This window comes from Ursus arctos, unplaced genomic scaffold (genome assembly GCF_023065955.2).
Source record: "Ursus arctos isolate Adak ecotype North America unplaced genomic scaffold, UrsArc2.0 scaffold_12, whole genome shotgun sequence".
NCBI classification, from domain to species: domain Eukaryota; kingdom Metazoa; phylum Chordata; class Mammalia; order Carnivora; family Ursidae; genus Ursus; species Ursus arctos.
The window spans coordinates 19155977-19169399 of record NW_026622786.1 but is presented as its reverse complement, the minus strand read 5'-3'; the positions used below and the strand labels follow the sequence as shown (position 1 = coordinate 19169399).

The 13423-nt window shown below is 33.1% G+C and overlaps 1 pseudogene; it reads left to right on the top strand.

Annotated features, from left to right (window-relative positions):
• Positions 1-9560: 9560 nt before the first annotated feature.
• Positions 9561-10543, top strand: LOC113244892 (chromobox protein homolog 3-like; annotated as a pseudogene).
• Positions 10544-13423: the final 2880 nt, after the last annotated feature.

The window sequence follows — 13423 nt, the reverse complement described above, 5'->3', positions numbered from 1 at the left end:
CACAGTGAGGAACTATAAATATAGTGGCTGGGTTTCAGAGAGTTATACGGAATGGAATATACTGGATTTACAAAACTGATAGGAAAGGAGAGAAATAATCAAGAATAATTCCAGGTTTGGAATTAAGGAAATTGGATAAACCATGATATAATTTCCTGATTTAGACAGCACGTAAATTTGTATACTAATTTATCTAAATTCACAATCACAAATGCCTTATCTAGAAATCTTTCTTCTGCGCAAGAGACTGTAATTAGAAGTATAACATATGATTACATAATTCAAACATCTAAGAGTTATAACCATTTTTTTTTATTTTCCCCACCACAGCCAGCTACTTCATGTTTCCATGAATTTTCCTTCTTTAACATATCCACTATCACTTTTTTTTCCTCTTTAGTCCTTTTTTATAGGCTTTCATCTTTCACCTCAGTGATTTCAATCATTGCATTAAATACTCCCATTTTCAATATCCACCAAGGCACTCTAAAATATAAATTTATTATGTTACTACTATAAATTGTTATGATGCCTCTTTTGTGCCAAGGTCTAGAAGACAAATGATTACTTTCTACTGTTACATGAAAGATCCTTAGTCTGCTTCTAAAATTATCCATTCTTACACTGATAGGCATTTAGTTGGTTTCTAGGTTTCTGCTATTACAAACACTTTTAACATGAATGCCTTTAAAATTTTTTGGTGTGTGATTATGAACATCTCTATTGAATTTACATAAATATGGAATAAGTGGGTCAGAGACCGTACATATTCAACTTTTCAAGATAATGCCTAATTTTTCCCAATGTGTCTAGAAATTTCTCCTTTCAAATACCAGTCTTACAGTCTCCCATTATCTTTTATTTGCCAGTTTTTGGTACTATGAAACTATAAATTTCACCAACATAGTGAATGCAAAATTGTATTTATTATAATAATATTTTGCATTTCCCCTATGACAATTAAGTTTGAACATTTTAACATATTTTTATATATTTTTAAGATTTTATTTATTTATTTGAGAGAGAGAGAGAGAGATCATAAGTGGCGGGGAGGGGGGGAGGCAGAAGAAGGAGAAGCAGATTCCCCACTGACCAGGGAGCCCAAAGCTGAGCTTGATGCCAGGGCTTTGAGATCATGACCTGATCTGAAGGCAGACCTTTAACTGACTGAACTGCCCAGGCGCCCCTGTTTTTTAAATGGTAATTTCTACCTGCATTTAATAAATATTTTAAAATCTGGGTCTTGCTAGGGTTTCAAAAAATCATATGATTGAAGTAATTGTCATAGTTTAATCTCACACCATTTGTTTAGATTCCAAAACAGTTCAACAAAATGAATTCATGTCTACTCTGTGTAATTATTTTCTAAACCATTAGGGATAAGACAAAAGTTACATAATGTTTTTATGTTAGCATTTCATGATCTTTTTCTTTATGGGTTTGTATACATATGCAGTGGCATATTTGACAATAAAAATTAGAATTTTAAGGGGCTTCCAAGGATATAAGTACGCATTCAATATGTTAAGTACCCTTTTTTATATTAGTAGTTTTAGTAGTAGTGTTCTTTCAAGTAAAGAATCATTTTTTAAAAATTATTGATTTACTTATAAGAACACAAAAATGGAGATATTTCAGGAATAAATATTAGAATTAAAATTATTTTACTCCACCTGACATAAGTGCTATGATTTCCAGAGAAATCAAGGAAATGGACCACAGTTTCAGTCCATCAGCTAAGTATCTGGAAAGATTACTTCAACTGATGCAATAGTCTAGAAGACACAGAGAGGAAGATCTAAAGGCTGTAGTCTAGACCTGCAACATGTTATCAAGAATATGCAGAGCAAAAGGCACAGAAATGTAGGAATATTTGAAAGAGTTACTATTTTTATGTTGTTCAAGGTGGTTCTCTCAACTAAGGCAGCATTTTATATGCTGCTTATTTCCCTTATGAAGTCTTTGAAGCACTGTCTAAACTTGAACAGATTTAGGGCGCCTGGGTAGGTCAGTCGGTTAAAGGTCTGCCTTTAGCTCAGGTCATGATCCCAGGCTCCTGGGATCAAGTACTGCATCTGGCTCCCCACTCACTGGGGACCCTGCTTCTCTCTTCTTTCTCTGCCCCCACTCCCACAGTCATGTGTATGAGTGCTCACTCACTCGCTCTCTCACAAAAATAAATAAATAAAAATACTTAAAAGAACTTGAACAGATTTATGGATGTACACTACTTCAATGTGTGTAATGCTATCAAATCTTACCACGTAACTTTAGTTATCTGCACTCATTAAAGAACAGAAATCACACTGATATACACTGATGTGAAATTATATTGTAATACAGCATAATAAAATGCTTCCCTCTAGATTTTAAACTTCATGACATCAGAGCCAGTATCTGCTTGTTTATAATTCTGTTTTTAATGTTTTTCTTAGTAACTGCCATATATTGAAAAATTTAACATGCATATGTTGAAAGTATAAAAATAAGAATTATTACCTATAACAATATCAAATTACATTTATATATGATAAGAATAAAAATGGAAACATTTTAAAAATAAAACATTTTTATCTAAAGCAACTATAGTATGAATAAAGTCTGATTTTCTTGCTTTAGAGTAAACAAAATGGCTTTATTAATGGCATAAGCAATTGAAAAGAAAAATGTGGATGCATACATATTTACCAGTGAGAAGAGAATATTCTTTAAATATCAACCATATGTAGAAATAATTGGTTTGATTTAGTTTTAAATTATTCATTTTGCAACGCAGGATGTAAGCATGCCTCTATAGGCATTATATCTCAGAGGGAAAGATGCATCTATTCTAGTTTACATCTGATCTTTACTTTTGTTCTTCAAATTAAGTCCTTCCAAGAAAAACTAAATAAAAAAGTCTCTTAGGGTTAATAGAATAACCCAAAACACAGACCCAAAGCCATTGCATCTTCAAAGCTATTATTTGCTGAGAACCTGTACTCGTTGCCATGGAAATTATCCTTATAAAATCTATATGTAGAGATAAAATAGTAAGAATAGTTTAACTACAAATAGTGTAAAATAATGTATAGAAGAAAATTAAAAATTGAATTATGACAAAAATTTAACCAAAGAAGATATTTTTGTGTTAATAATGTTATTTTTTTTATCTGTTCACAATGATCGTATTATTTTTGCATTAGAAAGTTCAAAAAGTGAATTAAGTTTAGAATGATTTTGTAAGTTCACTGATGCCTTCCAAAGTTAGAGGAGAAAATGTTCATCACATGATTTATATTTACAGTTTGTTCTAGAGAAATAGATACAAATATTTGTGGTTAATAGGCAGTCAAGTTGATTTTCATAAAGTAAATGTGTATGTAAATTTCAAGAGTATGATTTATACTATTAAGAAGCACTATATACCATAAATTATTTAAGTTTACAGAATTTAACTTACCTCTCCCCCACCTCCAGCAAGAAAAAAGTTATGCTTTCAACCAAACCCAAGGCTAAAAGGATAAAAATAGAGTTTGCTGAAGGGAAACATAGGTATACCTATATCAATGATCCTTAAATTTTAGCATTCAAAGTAATGACATAGGGGGTTGGTTAAAACACTTATTTCTGGTCTACATCCTCAGAGCTTCTAACTCAGTACCTTTGGAGTGGTGTTCAGAAATTTGCATTTATAACAAGTTTGCAGGTGGTACTTCTACTGGTGGTCCAGGGGCCACACTTAGAGAATCACTGATCTAGGTCCTTCCCTGAGGAATGTATACATATATGTCACATCTTGCTTATGCATTCATTCATCTGTGGACACTCGAGTTGCTTCCATGCTTTAGCTATGGTGAATAATGCTGCTGTGAACATGGGAGCACAAATATCTCTTCAATACCTGCCTTTTAATTCTTTTGGATATATACCCCAAAGTGGAATTGCTGAATCACAAATTACCATATGGTAATTCTATTTTTAATTTTTTGATAAATTGCCATACTATTTGTCCACAATGGCTATACCATTTTACATTCCCACCAGCAGTGCACAAGGGTTTCAATCTATCCACCTCTTTGCCAATACTTGTTCTCTGTTTTCTTTATAGGAGAAATCCTAATGGATGTGAGGTGGTGTCTTGTTTTAGTTTTGATTGGCATTTCCCTAATTATTAGTGTTGTTGAAAATCTTTTCATGTGCTTATTGACCCTTTGTATACCTTCTTTGGAAACATGTCTCTTCAAGTCTTTTGATCATGTTTTAATTGGGTGGTTGTTGTTGTTTTTGAGTTTTATGAGTTCTTTATATTCTGGATGTTAATCTTTTATCAAATATAAGATTTGGAAGTATTTTCTCCCATTCTGTGAATTACCTTTTTACTCTGTGGATAGTGTCTTTTGATGCACAAATTTTTAAAATTTTCATGAAGCTCATTTTTGTTCATAGCGAAGTGCATTTAGTATCATATCCAGTAAATCATCATCAAATCCAGTGCCATGGGGCTTTTGTCCTATGTTTCTTCTAAAATTTAGTTTTTTATAGGTCTTGCATTTAGGTCTTTGATCCACTTTGAGTTAATTTTTTATATGGTAATACTAAAGTATTTCCTAATCATAAAATACAGATAACTAAAATTCATGCCAAGTGAATTAGTTTCTTTTAAGGATATATTCTTTAATTTTTTTTTTCTGAATCCACCCTATTCACATAATGAATATAGTCAAGTCAGTATTACCTCTTATTACCCCTGTGTGATAAAGAAAATAGAGAAAGGGTTAAGAGGTATTTCTCCCTGTAATACTGTATTAGAATTGCATGTAGGCTAGGAAGGGATTATAAGTCATTTGAAAGTCTCCTTCAATATTGAGAGTTGCCCATTTAGAATATTGACCTGATTGAAGGTCATTGTTAAAACACATGGTTATTGAGCCAGCAACTGCCAGAAATAACAGGATTTCAATAAATAAGTATATTAACTTATGAGATGAAAACTAATTTTGGAGCACACAAATAGATTTGTGTAAAAGAGTAGAGAAGTTTAGGAGAAGAGCACTAGATATACAGACTGGACCAATGGGAGGATGTCCAAAGGGATTGAAACATTTAAAAGAACTAAGAAATCTGCCCTACTTTTCAGAGTTACCTGTGACTCCCATCCTGAAGAACATGAAAAGTTTAATGGGTATTAAGAATAAGGAATTTAATTGGTATAAAGAATAAGGAATAACCTTAGCAGATTTTATCTTACTCATGATGAGTAAAAATACATGAAGCAAACTGTTACATAAGAAAATAGAAGATCGTCATATAATAAAAAAAAGAAGGCTTAGCAAGAGTTTGGTGAACGGTCCAGAAAGACTGGTCTTTCTAAACTTTGTTCAAACTTCTGCTTAAAACATTTAACTGGTTTCCATTGCTCTTCAGGTAAAGATCCATTTTTTTTTAAGATTTTATTTATTTATTTGACAGAGAGAGAGAGCTCAACTAGGGGAAGCAGCAGGCATAGGGAGAGGGAGAAGCAAGCTCCCCACTGAGCAGGGAGCCCAATGTGGGGTTCAATCTCAGGACCCTGGGATGATGACCTGAGTGAAGGCAGCCATTTAATGACTGAGCCACCCAGGTGCCCCTAAAGATCCAAATTTTTAATACAGATCTATCCCCTACTTGGCTACATGATCTACTTCTAGAATATTGTTGCTTATTAGTTTTACTTGTTTTCCAAGTTTTATTCATGTAATCTTTCATTTTTTACTGTTCCAAACCCATTCCTTTATAAGGCATTTGTACAAAGTAGGTGAAAAGTAACCTCATATGAATATCTCCCTTAATTAACTTGGCTGATTTTCAGCTCAGGTGCCATTTTATCAAATAAAAGCCTTGCTTTATTTATCAGATCACATTAATTTACATCATACTATCTCACATGTGTCTCATTCTCCTCTTTAGCATTTATCAGAGTAGGAAGTTATGTATTCATATGATTATTGAATTAATGCCTTCTTCTATTGTACTTCAAGTTTTGTGAGAGTAGGGACTGTGTCTGATTTTCTCAATGTATCTCCAACTCTTAATGTACTAAATTGTGCGTTAGAGTTTTGTAAATAATTGCTGAGTAAATAAGTTAATCTCAAAAATATTTATGTAGATCTCAATAGTTTTCCCCCACCCATTATATTCTAATGCCCCTTTCCAATAATATTCATGAAAAGAAATGTTATATTTTGTGGTTGCGCTTCAGAATGTTATTCAAATTAAATCATAGATGAATGATATTCCTGGAAGTTGGACAACATGATGTAACTGAGTGAGCAGTGTGTAAACTACCAAGAATATTAAATTATAAGTTTGTATTGACATAAAAAAGTACAAATGAAAGGAAAGCTGGGTTAATTACATATTTTCAGAGAATAGGAATTCTAACACACCAAAACAAATTCCATATAAGATATAAATATATAACGGCTAACTCTTCTATTTCCAATGCAGTGATGTGGTGGGGGAAAAAGAAAACGGATCTCCTAGACTCACTCATCATTAGGTTTGTAGTTTTTAAAACATGATGCAAATTATGTAAAGCATCTAAAATATTTACATCATTATATTGTGCGTCTTTGGATTAACTTAAAATCAATTCTGTAGTTATTGGTACAAAAGCCAGTAAGAGCTACTGAGAAGATTCAAGTAGAAAACAGTCATTTGCCAAATCCTCTGATACCAGACTCACAAACATAATTATGTGCCTGGTTTTTCATCTTTCATCTAACCCCCAGTGAACATTTATTTTGAAGGAACCAGTAATAAATTCAAAGACAGGACAGAATCCATAGGGTGAGAATAAAAGATCAACATCTGGCTCTAAGTCTTCTCATATGCATATATCCAAGCAATTACACAGACTGAGCAACTGAGAATTGAGTTTACAATCTCATTGCAAATTTTTAAAGAACTCCATACTTCAGTCCTTTCATTTTTGTGTGACTTAATCTATGTTCATGTTTGAACCTGTCCTCTGAATTCTTCAGGACTGATTTTTTTTTTTTCTAATGTCATATGTGCCTCAGGCAGCATCCAGCTATCAGGTCTCTGCACACCTAGGAGCTAATTGGTGGAACTGCTTTCCATAAAATATTCATAACAGGAACTATTTTTAAAGTTAATTTCAAAACTATTTCTCTTTTCATTTTTATCTCAAATATTGCCACTGAAATTTTATGTGATATCTCTACTTACAGACAAACCCAAAAGGTATTGCAAGTTATGAACTTTACTTAGAGAAAAGATGGTGTGACTTCACAGTCAGTGGCTCACTGTTCTGTATTGCAGTTTGGTTTTATTGAAAGTCAACAGGAACCACTAATCACAGAAGACACTATAAGAACTTATATATTCATTTTCTTGAACCACTTTGATGTTTTCAAGTAAAATATGTTTCATTTTCTGTAAGCCATTTGGTCCTGAAAAAAGAAAAAGAAAACAAAATTTAATACTGCTATACAAAAAACTAACACATCTATTTTCTTTCCTTTTGTTTTATTTGTATTTTGAAGTAATTATATAATTTTATATTTCCAGAAAATTATTCCACAAGTATAACATGGAATTTCAGGGGTCCTGAAGTTCACTATAAATAATTTCTTTCATTCGAGGAAGTATAGGAAGCTCATACCTACTCCCTAGCTCCAACAGAATTTACTTAACATTTTAATGCTCAATTATTTTATCAACAGAATTAGAATAATAATACTAACATCATAGTATGAATAGGGTGATTAAATTGGGTAGTATATTTAAAATTCCTTCAAAAGTTAAAGTTTCAATAAATACTACCAGTTCTATCTTTAGTTGTTGTTTGTTTTTAGTTAATGTAATGATTTTGTGTGGGTCTGTACCATGACTTTACTGCAAGAAAGAATCATATTATGAAAGATATGTTCAAGTTTTAATGTTCATTGCTATCTATAAGAGTAAAAATGATTAATGATATTTAATATACATGCATTCCATACATTTGGTGTCCTAAATATCACTTAGACTTCTGGGGTAGAAAAATTGTAAAGTGTGCTGTCTTAATGAAAGTAGAATCCAGTTTTCAAAGAAAGTAGACAAGGAGAATAAATAAAAGTATGGTGAAGTATAAATTGTAAAACTGAGTATTAATATTAATATTATTCCTAATAGCTGTGTAAGTATTGAAAGTTGATGTTTTATGCTATGTTTTATTCTATGCTAATAATAATATAAACTAATGAATGTTTCCTGGATGCTTTCATGATATTATTTCATGCATCTTACATAAAGGAACATGTGGACCATAAACAGATTTACTGAATTATGCTATCTCCAAAGAGATTATGGAACACAAATTAAATATACAAACTCTCTATAAACCTGATTCAACTGAACTAAAGATCTTTAACTTGTGGGATTAGTGACAGACTAATAATTAGAATCATCAATTTGGCTTTAGATATATAAATTTCACAATTCGAATGGGCATGTTACTGATGATAATATTGTGTTTATATTCTGTCATCTTTAACAATGTTGCAATGCAGGTGATTTCTTATATATGATGCTGATGCATATTAAAATTTCAGATTTATTACTTTAAACATCCAATATATTTATGTATTTTATATTTATTATATATATATTATATATATATTATCTCCCCTATATGACTGATCAAGGCTTTGTTGAGCCTGCATCACAGTTCAGCTTTTTCCTTTGGCCAACACTTTTTCTTTTTTAAGATTTTATTTATTTATTTGATAGAGAGAGAGGCAGCTGGTGAGAGAGGGAATACAAGCAAGGGGAGTGGGAGAGAAAGAAGCAGGCTCCCAGCAGAGCAGGGAGCCCGATACAGGGCTTGATCCCAGGACCCTGGGATCAGGCCCTCAGCTGAAGGCAGACGCTTAATGACTGAGCCACCGAGGCACCCCATTGGCCAACACTGTTTCCTCACCATAAATATTCTGTATGCCAAATTCCCATTTTGGTATTTACTTCTGAAAATCATAACTTGTGGGACATAGGACCCACTGTGACATTACAGAAACCAGAATACAAAAAAGAAGGGGCCTTGTAGCCATGCATGCTTAGTATTAAATTTTCCACGTATTCTACTTACATGAAAAAGAAATGAGGCTATATTTTATCTACTTACATTATCATAAAACTTGGTTATGAATTTCTTGATGAACAAACAACCTATGTTGGTCTAGTACTACCATATAAAATGAAATATGCAACATTATTAGATACTGGTAATTGAAATATTCAACATGTTATTCAGATGTCTATTAATTTAAAGAAAGATACTTGAATACTAAATAAGTGAAAAGAGAAAAGAAGAATCTAAGTACATTTGCTTTCAATACACATCAAATCAAGAGATATAATTTTTTATTTGAGGAAGAATAAAAAAAGTCTAGCACTGGTAATGAGATCTTATATTTTTAACTAACCCATTGAAAGTGGCTAGAGCTTGAGGAACACAGCGCTTGAGACGTCACAGACCTGGGACGTGCAGCAGCTCAGAGGTGGTGAATAGTAGCTCTTCAAGTCTGCAATAAAAAATGGCCTCCAATAAAAATACATTGTGAAAAATGGGAAAGCAACAGTGGGAAGAATGAAAAATAGGAGACAAAGAATTTGTAGTGGAAACAGTACTAGGCTGACGTGTAATGAATGGGAAGGTGGAGTATTTCCTGAAGTGGAAGGGATTTACAGATGCTGACAGTATTTGGGAACCTGCAGAAAATTTAGATTGTCCAGAGTTAATAGAAGCATTTCTTTTCTTTACTTTTTTTTTTTTTTTTAAGATTTATTTATTTGAGAGAGAGAGAAAGAGCATGAGCAGAAGGAGCAGAAGGAAAGGGAAAGAGAATTTCAAGCAGACTCTGTACTGAGCTTGGAGCCCGTGGAGGGGCTCCATCTCACCACCCTGAGACCAGGACCTGAGCTGAAACCAACAGTCAAACATTCAACTTACTACTATGCCACCCAAGTGCCCCGAAACATTTTTTAGTTCTCAAAAAGCTGGTAAAGAAAAAGATGGTACTGAGGCACCTGGGTAGCTCAGTCGTTAGGCATCTGCCTTCAGCTCAGGGAGTGATCCCGGCGCTATGGGATCGAGCCCCGCATCAGGCTCCTCCGCTGGGAGCCTGCTTCTTCCTCTCCCACTCCCCCTGCTTGTGTTCCCTCTCTCGCTGGCTCTCTCTCTGTCAAATAAATAAATAAAATCTTAAAAAAAAAAAAAAAAGAAAAGTTGGTACAAAAAGACAATCTTTACCTGATAGTGAATCTGATGATAGCAAATCAAAGAAAAGAGATGCTACTGATAAACCAAGAGACTTTGTTAGAGGTCTTGATCATAAACCAGTAATTGGTGCCGCAGACAGCAGTGGAGAATTCATATAGCTCATGAAAATGATAAGATTCAGGTGGGACAGACTTGGTGCTGGCAAAAGAGGCAAATGTGAAGTGTCCTCAAATTGTAATTGCCTTTTATGAAGAGACACTAACTTGGCATTCTTGTCCAGAAGATGAAGCTCAGTAATTGTTTCCATTGCTTTTCTTATGTATTTATATTTATATATAAGCACGCATATTTATATATATGTAAATCTGGATCTTGGTTTTTTTTATTTATTAGTGTGAAGAAATAACATTCTAATGAGAATCATGTATGATATGTTCATTTTGAAGTAGTAGTGGGGGAGTTTTGTGGTCTTTTGCATATATAACACTGATTACTTTGAACAAATAAAAGCTTTCTGTAGTTGCTTCCTTTATCAGAAAAAAGTATTTGAGACCATGGTATATTACTCTCCTGCATTTGAGAACGCCTTTTCTAAATGTTTGGGGAAATCTTCATAGTCATTACTCAGTCAGAATTTGTGTTTAACTCCTGTATGCCTAAGGACTATTCTGTGTTTTTTGTTTATTTGGGTTTGTGTGTGTGTGTGTGTGTGTGTGTGTGTGTGTGTATACATAAAAATACATACATTAATTGTTTTCTTTTCTTTTCTTTCCTCTCTTTTATTTTTTTTTAACATTCACCAAAACAAAAACAGCATTTTATAACCATGGATAAATCCGTGATTCTGGGATGCCATCATTTTCAGCAACTTAAGAAATAAATCATGTAAAGTTAAATTGAAATATTTCCTGAAGCCTTAACTTTTCAAATTTTGTAATTAATTGGACAATTTAAATTGGACCATTTGAAAGCAGCCATATCAAAATCCATATCCATATCTACAGACATTTATTTTTTGTTAAGATTTCATTTGTTTTATTTTAGAGAGAGAATGAGAGTGCAAGCAGGGAGAAGGGCAGAGGAAGAGGGAAAGAATCACAAGCAGACTCTGTGCTGAGTGTGGAGCCCCATGTGGGCCTCAGTGCCACGACCCCGAGATCATTTCCTGAGCCAAAACTGAGTCAGATGCTTAACCGACTGAGCCACCCAGGTGCCCCCGTATCTAGTCATTTAAATGCAAGTTTATTTGCAAGATCTGTGAAAGGAAAATTTTATCACTACTGAAAACCTCCCCACCCAAATGAGGAAAGTAGGCAAGTCCTGGTGTGTTTTAATTAGGAAAGCAAAACTTAGTTAAATGGACATTTAAAGGTTCCTTCTAGTAAACCATTCCTTTACAAAAACTTGAAATCCCTGTGCTATATTGACTATAAGTTCATGATCATGGAGTGTCTAAGACTTCCTTCAGGTGAATCTAATCATAATCAGATGATTAGAGATTTTGGCAATTTTGGACCTGCTGGATAAATGGGTGAACAAACTTCTGTAATCTTCTGCATGTTTTTTTCTTTACCCCAACTCATTCCTTACATGTATGTTCAATCTTGTCAGTATTTGAGTTACTGGTTCAGCAGAAAACAGGAAAAATATTAACTTTGTAGTAATCAGAAAGTATTCTGCCTATTTTCTTTATTGTAAATACTGGTCAACAGCGGTCAATAAGTTTTATATTCCTTTAAAAAACAAAAATTTTTAAAAATTTACTAACCCCTGGAGAATTACTGATTCTCTTCCTCAAAATTGTTATTCCCCATCTGTCTCCCTCTCAATAAGTAGTACCTATAATCATCCTAATTTAACTTATTCTAATTCTCTATGAAATCTTTATAAATACTTGATATCGTCTTATTTAGTTATTAATGTACTTGTCACAGAACATACGCTCGGGACCTTTATATCATATCATCACTGTCTTCACATAGTGGGGAAAAAAAAGAGACATTCCTAGCACACAGCGCATCCTTCAGCACACTAAAGACAAAGAGATTCAAACACAGGCAAACAGAAAACTAAAGAGGAAGCACAAATGACAATATACATATTAAAAGATGCTCATTTTATTAGTAATTAGGAAAATTACTTAATTATAAATATTAAGCCATGGAAATAGCAAGTATTAACTAAAGCATTCATCAGTGGGGATTGTTGTAGTCTGGTGATGTGAATATAAATTGACACATCTCATTGGGAAGCAATTGGCATTATCTTGTACATTGAGCCTGTGCTTACTTACTTCATGATCCTAAGATCAACCTTTTTGGCCTATAGACTAAATAAATCCGTGCATATTTGTTACAGGAAACATGTAAAATCATGCCATGGAAATAATATATGTAATTACAGGTAGTGTAAGGAACTTATATGCTCATCAATCAATGAAACTGTGGACACTTTGGGAATACTTGGACCATACCTCACAGCTGTAAAAATAGATGACAGTTATATGCATAAGCAAGGATAATTCTGACAAACATAACACAGAGTGAAAAAAAAATGAAAACCACAGAAGAATATACACTGTATTATTCAGTTAATATACAGTGTTCAAAAAATGTACTAAATTTAGGGAAATATCCATTTGCGATGTTTAGGGATATATACATTTGCAATGAACTATAAATGAAATTCAGGAAAAGATAAACAGAACATTGAGGACAGTGGTTATTTCAAGTATTAAAAAGGGATAATGCAATAGAGAAGGAGGCCACAACAGAGGGCTCTACATTTACTAGCTATGTATACTTCTTAAGCTGGGTGAATTGTTCATAAGAGGACATTTTATAATTCTCTTAATATACATAATTTAAAAATAAAACCAATTTATATTCTGTATACATACAGAGAGGTTTAACTCACACATAAAGATACAAATGGCAATAAACATGCAAAAATATTAAATATAGGACTTCACCAAGATAAAAAGATTCTGCACAGCAAAGGAAACAGTCAAAAAAACTAAGAGGCAGCCCATAGAATGGGAGAAGATATTTGCAAATGACACTACAGATAAAAGACTGGTATCCAAGATGTATAAAGAACTTCTCAAACTCCATACACGAGAAACAAATAATCAAATCAAAAAATGGGCAGAAGATATGAACAGACACTTTTCCAATG